This window comes from Artemia franciscana, unplaced genomic scaffold (genome assembly GCF_032884065.1).
Source record: "Artemia franciscana unplaced genomic scaffold, ASM3288406v1 Scaffold_2040, whole genome shotgun sequence".
Taxonomy (NCBI): Eukaryota; Metazoa; Arthropoda; class Branchiopoda; order Anostraca; family Artemiidae; genus Artemia; species Artemia franciscana.
In genome coordinates this window covers 31,937-43,835 of record NW_027063083.1, presented here as the reverse complement: position 1 = coordinate 43,835, position 11,899 = coordinate 31,937, and positions in this window count along the sequence as shown.

Genomic DNA, 11,899 nt, shown 5'->3' with positions numbered 1-11,899 from the left:
TACGGCCTTTGTGTTTCAGAGGTCATTCTTAAGGAATTGGGACACAATCTAAGCTTTAGTGTAAAGAGCGAGGTATCGACGAGTGTTGAACCCCCTCATATACGCAATTAAAACATACGAATATAGAAGTTTGTTACGTAAGTTAATTCGTAAGTTACGTATATTTTTTACCAATGAAAACGTTTGTAAAAAATTAAAAGTTCTAGTTGCTTTTTTGAGTAGTCAAAAACTTGGAGGGCAACTAGGCCTTCTCCTTCGCTTCTTTTTTCTCAAAATCTTCCGATTAATTGCAATTAATTAATATGCAAATTTCGTTTTAATTATTTATGTGCGGAGAGCCAAGATCAAAAAATGCATTAATTCAAAAACGTCCAGAAATTAAATACAAAAAAACAAGTTTTTGTAACGGTAAGTAAGGATCGACATTAAAACTTAAAACGAACAGAAATTACTCCGTATATGAAAGGGACTTTTCCTCCTCAACGCCCCGCTCTTTACGCTAAGGTTTCTTACTGTTTTAAAAAGTAGAGTTAAGAGAAAGGGTCAAACTTCAGCGTAAAGAGCGAGGCATTGAGGAGAAAAAGCCCTTTCATATGCGGAGTAATTTCGGTTCGTTTTAAGTTTTAATGTCGCTCCTTACTTACCGTTACAATAAACTTTTTTTTAAATTTAATATTCAATGAGATCCCAGTGGTCGATTCTTCTCGGCGAGTTTATTTATATTTGGTTCTATTGATGTTAATGATAGTCGAAGATCACCCCTTTTCACAATGTCAAGTCTATTGCGATCTTTCGATAACATTTGAGAAACACGACTAAATGCCGCTTCAACAAGATAAGACATAGGAAAAGCAAAGGGTACTTTGTAGCAATGTCGGTTGTTTTCCATATATTGTACTTTTCATCTTTGAATTTTGCATGCATTATTTCATCACTTTGTATTTCGTTGAGGGGCTCATGCAAAGATATGTCTATTTCGGCAACATTAACTTCGAAAGGAATTGAAACCTAAATCGGTATCTGGCCGGGATTTAAAATGAGACCTCTGAGACACGATATCCTTCCAGACATAAAATTTCATTAAGATCACATCACCCGTTCGTAAGTTAAATATACCTCATTTCTCTATTTTTTCCGAATTAACCGGCCCCCCACTCCCCTTGCCAGCTGGTCAAATCAGGAAAACAACTATTTCTAATTTAATCTTGCCCGGTCCCTGATATGCCTGCCAAATTTCACCGTCCTAGCTTACCTGGAAGTGCCTAAAGTAGCAAAACCGGGACAGACAGACAGACCGACAGAATTTGTGATCGCTATGAGTGACTTGGTTAATACCAAGTGCCATAAAAACTATCGGAAAACACTTAGCAAAGTGCTATTACTGCCTAGGCGTGTTATGTAACGCTCATTTCGCTTTTCTACTGTACACACTGGACTAGCTACTCCGTAACGTGAAGACAGAGTTGCATTACTTTATATATATAATTACAAAGACAAACAATTATCAGCATAAAAATGATAAGAAGGTTCTTAAATAACTTTATTCGTATACCATCAACAACCGGACCAGTACCAGCTTTTAAATTCTTAAATACCAACTTAGTAAGTCTCTTGGCCATTCACATCACCCACTTTGTTATCGAAACACACACACTTCAAAACAAGGAAATTGATTCTTATCTTTTCGTTTTCATCCTTTTAGAACGGAAACCTTTCAAACTTAATTTTCAGTCGAAATTTTGTTCATCGGGTTAATTATAAATTCATTTGTTTAGCTCGCTAGCAACTGAAAACAATCTTTTTTAATGTTATTGTCTGAGTAACTAATTTGATTTTAGCGTTGGTAATTTAAACTTAAAATTTGAAAGAGGACGAACAAAATTTTTCAAAAGAATGTAAGGACCGACATTATAATTTAAAACGAACATAAATTAGCCTATTACGTGAGGGAGGTTGCTCCATAATGCTTTCTTATTATGAATAGGCAAATAGGCCTAAGTGCTTCTGAAAGTGTTTAAACGAGGATTCTATTTTTCGTTCGGGGGAGGGGGGTATTTACCCCTGGAAAATACCCCCATGGTTGATTGATCTCCAATCACTTTTTACTTATAAAAAAAGTACTAGGTCTACTTCTTTCAGCACAAAAGTTTTTCTGTTTTTCTTAAGTGAGAAAAAACAAAGAAGTGTGGGCATTTGGACGTAACCGTACCGGATTCGCTCTCCTTGGGGGAGTTGGGGGAGGGGTTCAGTTATTTGGTGCTTCTGGACGAGCTAGAACGATGAAAATTGGTAGGCGTGTCAGGGAGCTGCACAAATTGACTTGATATAGTCGTTTTCCCAGATTCGACCATCTGGGGGGCTAAAGGGAGAGGAAAAATTAGAAAAATTAGGTATTTATAACTTATGAGTTGGTGATCGGATCTTAGAGAATTTTGATATTTAGAAGGACACCGTGACTCAGAGCTCTTATTTTAAATCCTGACCGGCATTAAGCCTCTGATTTTCTTTTAAATCAGTCTGTTGATTTATATAATAGAAAGTAAATGTATGAGAAGTACAAAAATTATTAATTTAAGTTTGGATTATTGTGGTGTCACGAAAATGACACCATCAGATTCAGCGTGTCAGAAAACCCTACTATAGAAGTTTCAAGCTCCTATCTACAAAAATGTGGAATTTTGTATTTTTTGCCAGAAGACGAATCACGGGTGCGTGTTTTTTTTTTCCAGGGGTCATCGTATCGACCAAGTGGTCCTAAAATGTCGCAAGAAGGCTCATTCTAACGGAAATGAAAAGTTCTAGTGCCCTTCTTAAGTGACCAAAAAAATTGGATGGCACCTAGGCCCCCTCCAACGCTCATTTTTTCCCCAAAGTCAACGGATCAAAATTTTGAGATAGCCAATTCGATCAGCATAGTCGAAAACCTTAATAAATATGTCTTTGGGATGACTTACTCCCCCTCAGTCCCCAGGAGAGGGGCTGCAAGTTACAAACTTTGACCAGTGTTTATACACAGTAATGGTTATTGGGAAGTGTACAGTTTTTCAGGGGGACTATTTTGGGTTGGGGGGAGGTCGAGGGGAGGGGGATATGCGAGAGGATCTTTCTTTGGAGGAATATGTCACAGGGGAAGAGAAATTCAATGAAGGGGGCGCAGGATTTTCTAGTATTATTATAAAAAATCAATGAAAAAATAAATATGAAGAAGTTTTTTCAACTGAAAGTAAGGGATAGCATTAAAACTTAAAACGAACAGAGATTATTACATATATGAGGGGTTCATCTCCTCCTAGATACCTCGCTCTTTACGCTAAAGTATTTTTAGTAATTTCAACTATTTATTTTACGGCCTTTCTGATTCAGGGGTCATTCTTAAAGAGTTGGGACAAAATTTAAGCTTTAGTGTAAAGAGTGAGGTATTAACGAAGGGATAAACCCCCTCATATACGGAATAAAAATATAAGAATATAAAAGTTCATTATGCAAGTTAATTCTTAAGTTACGTATATTTTTTACTAATAAAAATGTTCGATAAAAATTAAAAGTTCTAGTTGCCAAAGTTGCCAAGTTGCCAAAAGTTCTAGTTGCCAAAATTGTCGAGGTTCGCTTTGAATTGCGGGTATTTCTTTGTTCGCAAGTTTATCTAAGTGATCGTAGACCTCTTGAAATGAAACAGATTAACAATAGCTTGTTGTCATTCCCGTTCATTCTACTGAGTTATAGATCTCATTATAAATTCATTTGTTTTGCTGGCTAGCAACTGAAAACAATCTTTTAATTTTAGTGTTGTCTGAGTAATTAATTAAATTTTAGCGATTGCAATTCAAACTTACAATTTGAAAGAGAGAACGGAGAACAATTTTTTCAAAAGGAAGTAAGGACCAACATTAGATTTTAAAACGAACATATATTAGCATATTATGTGAGGGGGGTTGCTCCAAATTGCTCCCTTATAGGGGGGTTGCTCCTAATAGGCTAATAAGCCTAAGCTTTTCTGAAAGTGTTTAAACAATGATTCTATTTTCTGTTCGGGGGGGGGGAGTATTTACACCCAGAAATTACTTCCATGACTCATAGATCTCCAATCACTTTTGACTTTAAGTTCTTCATAAAATTTTCAATAGAGAAAATTTCTGTGAGAGAAATTTTTCATTGGGGAGAGGGGGATTTCCCGAAAATATTTGCCACACATTGGGGTCCCTCGTGATCTTAAAAAGGGTCATAACTTAAGTGAAAACAGGTATTTCTTCAAATATAAGTAGGCAAAAGGAGTAGGCTATTTTGAGGTGGAATCGTAGCTTATGCAAAAAAAATTCTGGAAGAAATCCAACCCTAGAATTTTTTTTATAAGAATGGTCCAATCAAAATTTCGAGAATATTATCCTGCTTTCTATGGCTGTAATGAAAGATTAAGATGGCTAGGGCACGCTTTGTGGAAGAAGGATGACATATTACCGAAGATTGTTATTTTTGACCGACCGTCTAGGGCTAAACAGAAAGCTGGTCATCTGCGGGTGGGGTGGGAGATTTCATAAAGACATATTTAAATGAAATGGGAGTTTTCTGGGAGAGTGTAAAGAGGGAAGCTTTGAATAGATTGGGATGGAAGAGGACTGAGCTTAGCCGTGTCGACCTAAGGCGGCTTGGTGCTGCGGTAATTTGTTAGTAATAGAAGTATTATTCTGTTCAGAATAGTTGAAAAGCCAAACAATTATACCTTTCAAGATACCCCGATCCTCCTGGGAATTGGTCTAAGTTACAAAATTTGCCTTTTTGCCTACGTTGTCTATTATAGGGAAGTATACATACATTTTTTGAGTAGGGAGATTTTCTGCTAGTGAAATTTTTCACGGGGAGAATTTCCCATGTGAGGCAAGTTTCTAGGGGGTAAATTTCTCATGAGAAATTTTACAACAGGGGAATTTGCTAGAATTCTTATACAAAGTTTAACCATAAAGAGCGGGGCGTTGAGGGAGGGACAATCCCTTTCATATACATGTTATATGGTTTTAAGATATATTAATTTTGTTTTAAGCATCTGAAATTCATTCATGTAAGCATCTTCACCTCAAAGCAGCCCAGTCTTCAAATAACAGCTAGATTTTTCAATCTGAACAGGGGCGGATCCAATAAGGGCGAGGGGCGCACCCCCATGACATGGTGTTGAATTTGTGGTTGGGACTGCTTGCTCTGGTTTTGGTCAGGACGAAAGTAAATTTTCTTTGTAATTGATTTTTAATAGTTGAGTTTTTCACAAATTTTTCAATATTAAGACCGTTTCGTTTTGAAAAAAAAGTTTGAAACAAAACTTTAGTCACTTTTTGTGGTCTTTGTTAGATTCTACTAATGTCACATACCGCCAAAAAGTATTTAATTAAATTTAGGTTTATCAACAGAATCTGTTCCTATTACCGCAAAAGCCAACTGCAAGGCGAAAATCTTCATTTCATAATAACAAGGAGGAGAAATCTAAAATCCTAACTTCTTTAGGCTGTCAAAATGATATTTCAGGATTGTGCTGTCACAATGGGACTGAAAAGGAAAATATTTAGTTCTTTTTACTGTCAAAAAATTTTGTTTTTGAGTCTTGGCACTGAGAAAAAGAAATTGATAGGCCTATCATTACTTTTTTGGCAGTCTGTTTTGGTTTTTTGTGTTGCTTTTTTTTTTTGCCAAGAGGGGTGGCTTTTACAACATAACCTAGTTGTTTTTTAGGGGATTTGTATAATAGAAAGTAATTGTATGAGAAGTGCAAAAATTATTAATTTAAGTTTTGAATTTTTGTGAGGAAATGGTGGCCACTTTACTGCCTATTTTCATCCAATTAAAGCCCTGCATTATATGACATATCACCTCCTCTTTTCATCCTAAAACATTAAAATAAAGGCGAAACTCTTTAGTACTTTAGACCATTTCCACTACCTACCTACAACGCATAATTGTCGATGTTATTTTTAAATTGTGGGTATTTCTTTGTTTGCAAGTTTATCCAAGCAACCTATTATGCGCCCCCTCCCCCCTCCAAAGAAAATCCTGGATCCACTATTTTTTTTCGGAAAATCCAATTTTAAATAGCAAATTTCAAGACATGAAAATGTCTAATCAAACAGTTTGTGGTAACGAACTGTAGTAAGGAGCGACCCGGCTCAATAGAAACCAAAACTCTAAAAAATGGAATTTTGATACCAATAGCTACATCAAAAGAATCGCATTTTAATACTGATTTTAAATATTAACAAGACAAAGAGCCTGAGTCATAGCCAAGATAACAGCGGGGACTGACAGGACGAGAATATGTATTATTGCATAATAACTTTGTCACTAATTTTTCGTATCAACATTTTTATACCATCTTACTTTCAACAGATTTATTTGAACTTTATCCCTCACCCGATTTTAGATTAAATTTACGACCATTTCCACTGCCTACCACGACTCACAATTGTTGAGGCTCCCTTTAAATTGAGGGTATTTCTTTGGGTAGTACCTTTCTTTGTTTATCCAAGCAGCCTATTATGCGCCCCCCCGCCCCAAAAAAAATTTCCTGAATCCACTATTTTTTCTCTAAAAATCCAATTTAAAATAACATATTTCTCAAATTTACCCAAAAATAATTAACCTTTTAAAAATTAATATGTATTGAGACAAAGAGCTGATGCATTGAGCAGTTTGAACGGTTTGTATTAAATAATGTATTAAATATAACCGGTTGTATTAAAATAAAGGCCAAACTCCTTACCACTTTAGACCATTTCCACTACCTAGGCCTATGTATGACGCATAATTGTCAAGATTCCCTTTTAATTCCAGGTATTTCTTTGTTCGCAAGTTTATCAAAGCACCTATTGTGTGCCCCATCCCCCCAAAGAAAATCCTGGATCCACTATTTTCGCTCTGAAAATCCAATTTGAAATAACAAATTTCAAAACATTAAAATGTCTAATAACGAGACAAAGGGCCTGAGTCATAGATCTCAGCAAAGAATGTCTAAACGGGTTTTTTGGAAGTGACCGAGAAATAGCAAGGCTCTGACTTAGATACTGTATTATTGCGTAATATCTTTGTCAATAGGAGAAACTATATGACGAGTATTAGCTGAACTGATAGCTTTTGCTCAATTCAAAAATATGTAGCGCTGTATAAGCAAAACTATTCAAATTAATGACCTACTTGTTCAAAAAACAGAGACAATTCTAACTGTAGAAAAATCAAATTTCTAGGTGGTATAATAAAGTAGTTATAGTAGATTGAATGTCAAAAAGTGTGAAGAGTGAACAAAGTGACCGAGTACCGGTCGTCTTACCCTATTATCAAAATGAACCTGAACACATCTTTCTCTTGCAAGAAATACTAGACTCTAAAATACAAGAGAGTACAAACATTCAACTTACATGAATTAAAAAGATAATTTCTGCCCCCAACCCTCCATTGTTTCTTCAAAATTAATTGCTGCTATGTGATTAAATTGTAACAATACACCAAAGCCGCGTTTGTTTCACTTTTTAAGTTAACTGCGTTTTATTTGCGAGTCTTGGTTCGGTCTTTTATGCCGATTTAATTTTTCACGTGGTTCTTAATCATACTTTAAAATTACTTTTATGTGCATAAACAACTTCATAGCTATGACGAAGCGCACACGCTGAACTCTGTAAAAGAGTTGGCAAATATTTGAAAGGGGGGAATTTTAGGACTTAAAAATTATACGGAAAACATGAGGTATTATGAGCAAGGGTTGCCTATTCCCTGGCGGCTGAGATTTACTTCCCCCCCTGGGAAATGCCCCCAATGAAAATATATCCAAGTAAAATAATACCTCCCCTCAGAAAATACCCCCCCACACGGAAAACAGTTTTCCAAATTTGAGAATTTTATTTCAGTTTAGTTTTTTTTTCTTACGAGGAAAAGATTTTGTTATTTGTGAATTATCCGTCACTCAATCAAGTTTACGCTTTATAAAACACGAGAACAAACCGGTTTCTTCATTAATTTATTTCAGCTTAGCGTATGAAAAGACAAAGACAAGTGACAGAATAAATGGGAAATATATAATTGGGATTATATAATTCTAAATATTTTTTTATTAAATAAAATAATAAATTATAATAATAAAATTATGAACACATAATTTTACATTTGCAAATAAGGGACAGGGGGAACTATATAGCCCCCCCCATCTCCTGCTAATATATAGGTTTTTTTTAAGTAACGAAGAAATCAATTTGTTCTCGAGTTTTACACAGCTTAAATTTGAGTGAATGTCGTATAATTTACAAGTACAGAAATGTTTCATGGAGAGAGAGCTGGATTTCCTAGTACTGATTAAGAACGATCAGAGATTAGCTTAAAAAAATAACTGAAAACAACAATATTAACTTAAAATAAAAATGAACATGAGAAGGGCTGACACCCCTCACTTCTTCTCAAGAACAGAACTTAATTGACCCTTTACTTAAAACAAAATACATTTTAAACCTTTTCACCTTAATTAATGAAGAAGTCTTAAGTCTATAAGGAATAAATATCAGAATATGAATATTTAATGACAATACACGGTTCTTTGTTTTTTGTTTTATTTTTAGTAAAGCGCAAATTATATTCTGGTTTTGAAAAGACATAGTGGATGTCAGACCTACTCCTTTTAATTTTGAATCGTTTTGAGTTTCACTCGGCTATCTATTGTAATTTCTGTTCGTTTCGGGTTTCATTTATTTATAACTGGGGATTAAAAGTAGTTTTACACTTGGAAAATCAGAAAAGCAAACTCAAAGAATTTGACAACGCTTTCATCTGTAAAAACTTAAAAAATAAAAATGTGTTGGTTCCTAAAGCCGACTTTCTTTTCAAAGGAAAGCTAGACCATCTTCTACTTTCTGGTGCCATGCGTTTTTAGCTGAATTTTGGCGATTCCTCTCATACATTTTTTTCTTCCTTTTTTAAGTTGGTGCTCGCTTCTGCCAAAAATTGCAAAAGTTTACTTACAGGGTTTTCAATCTGTCTCAGCCAAAGCCGTTCACTTTGTAATAAAAATAAAAGGAAAACAAGATAATACAAAAAAGGAAATGAAAGAGAAAAAATCGTAAATAAAGAAAAGGCAAGAAAAGTATGAAACAAAAAAAAACGGCACCAACCTTTTATTGCTGTTATTAGAAATCTTAATAGGATGAGAGCGGTCTCTCTGAAATCTAAATATTTACCAATATACTGCTCGCACATACCTTGCTGTGGGAAATTATTGTCATCATATCCAAACATTAGGTACGCCCCTTAAATTAGACATCCATTGCCACACAGTTGAGAAATTAAAAGCATCATAGATAACATACGCTACCACTCCATTGCGGCATGATCTCTATTGCCCCACTGCCATTCAGAACTTGAGAGAGGTGTGATGCCTGAATCACTTTTGAGGCCCTTGCATATCGTCAAAAATCTAGTTTTGGAGGAGGAAGAGGTTTAAAAACTTAAGGCATGATTTTTGGGCAGTAGAAGGAGGGGGGTAATGATTGGTGGAACTTGTCAACACACATAATTTGAGTTTCAAAAGTAATAAAAACGTAAATAAAAAACAAAACAATAAATAAATAAAAGGGCAAAGAAGATTTATTACTAACTTGAATTATTGGTCTAAGCATATGCCTAAATAAACATTTCTCAGAAAAGTTGTCTTGGGTTCTAATTATTTATTTAAGTATAGGAACACAGCTTAACATATACAAGAAATTCTTAAAAAACCACAATTTATCAATATTTCGAGAAAGGAAAATTAAAAGTAAATTTATTGTTAAATCTTAAGTGTGCTTCCATTTTATAGATATTTTCATGACTCTTCAACATCAAAGATGGCGTTCCCCTAGGCACATCCCAGTAACAGTTTTAGGCCTCATAATCTGGGGGAGGGAGTTACACCTGTAAAAATATAAAATCAACAGAACCTAATGTCACAAAAATGTATGGGGGAGGGCAGCTTCCGTCTCTAACCCAGGCCTAGAACCACCACTGGCTCTCCCCTAAATATTATTTCTGGAGTGGTTTTTCCTTGAAGTTTTGACTCACTACTTCAGCTACTACTCGTTACTGCATTTGTGACTCATTTCTTAAACTGTTTGGGCCATTAGTCCTAAATTTTGGGGAATAATTCTGGAAGCATGGACAGGTAGGGGGCAATCAAGTTTTTTTTTTTAACTCTAAGATACGGTAATCTTCAGCTTCTGAACCGCTTCCACAGAAAATAAAACCATTCACAGATAGGTCCAAAGAAATTATAATAGTCTAATGATCTAAGTCGATACAAATGCATTATTATTAGTATTGAACTGATAACGCTAGGTTTCAAATCGTTCTTTTGTCTCCTTATCAAGTCTTAGAGAATAGGTAGCAAGTGTTTTTCTTCTGAGGAACTAAACTAAGCCAACCTGACAACCAGCTACTTTCGGACTCCCAACGAACAAAGCTTGAGACGGGCACACCAGTCTTAGAAAAAAACACGTAAAATTTCTTGGCATGCAAGTCAGAGCTTCGCTTAGTTTGGAGGCTATCGCATTGACTGTTTTAATTGTACTGTCCTTGGATAGAAAACTTACATGCCGGAGTGCTATATTGAAGGTGTAAGTTTGTAAGTAGAATAAGTACCTATAGAGAAATACTTAATCCTTTTGTTATCTAATATTCAGCCCCAGGATTTAGATTCTGATTCTCTACCACAGAAGCGAACCCATAGTCTCCAAACATGCTTCACCGCTCAGCTGTTAACCACACTACCCAAGGGGATATCATACTGCCCAAGATAAACAGTGTGGAATTATTACATAGGGCTAGGGCCCTTTTTAATAATTGAAAGTAATTATAGGGAAACCAACCCCCCTCCCATGAAAGTAATCCTATTACTATGAATATTACTATATTACATAGTATATGAATATTACTATGTGAATCCTCCTATTGATTCACTAGTAACATCTTATCCGCTTTCTCAGGCTTATATGCAGGATTATTTGGAGATGGACTGCATTGAAACTTAAATACGAGAATGTATAAAAGGTGGGTGAGTCATATAAGGAATGTAAGATGCTCTGTGAGGGGTGGGGGAGGCCAAAAATCTCACTGCAGTAAATTTATTTGGCCTGCATTCCCTCCCAAGAAGAGTATACAAAAAATTGTTTGACCCCCCCCTTCATACCATGCTATCTAGGGAACGCTTTTGCGATTGCAATTTGTATTTATTACATTTAAATATCAGTTTTAAAGGCAGCAGTGCAGGAAATCATGGCATGTGGTTCATTTTGAGATGTAGCTGTATTTCTTTTATCTGCATTTTAAATGGAGTTTTGTTGCTTTTTAATTAATTTAGATTAATTTTCCAACGTTCGTTTTCATATTTATATGTTTTCTTGTTATACATAGGCCTCTTAAATTGGGGGGGGGGAAGCTTCAAAAATTTCAATTACTGCAATTTTAGTCAATTGAGTACCTTAATAGGACTGTTAAAGTATAAAATCAAAAGAATTGAATTTCAGATATCAGAAAAACTCCTCCCTACCCAGGCCTAGAACAGCCATTGATGCTATTTGTGTAATGATATGTGTTTTTGCAATCTCAAAATATAGATGACAGTAGCCTATCCATTTCGTACTTTTCATTCTGTACTGTTTCTCGTATAGTTTCCAGATTCTCTTTATCCAGCCAGTGCTTCCCTTGGCAAAACTCTCTAACAACATCTTAAACCCCCACCCCAGCCCAAAAAAACATCTTGGTTATTTGTATTTACGGTTACTTTTCTCCCTTTCCTCAGCAATTTGAGCGATTTAAGGAATAGTTTTGTTTGATTATATTAAATTTTGTTTTATATATTTGATTATTTATCTTAAAAACTTTCCATATAATGCCAAGTTCCAGCTTGTGA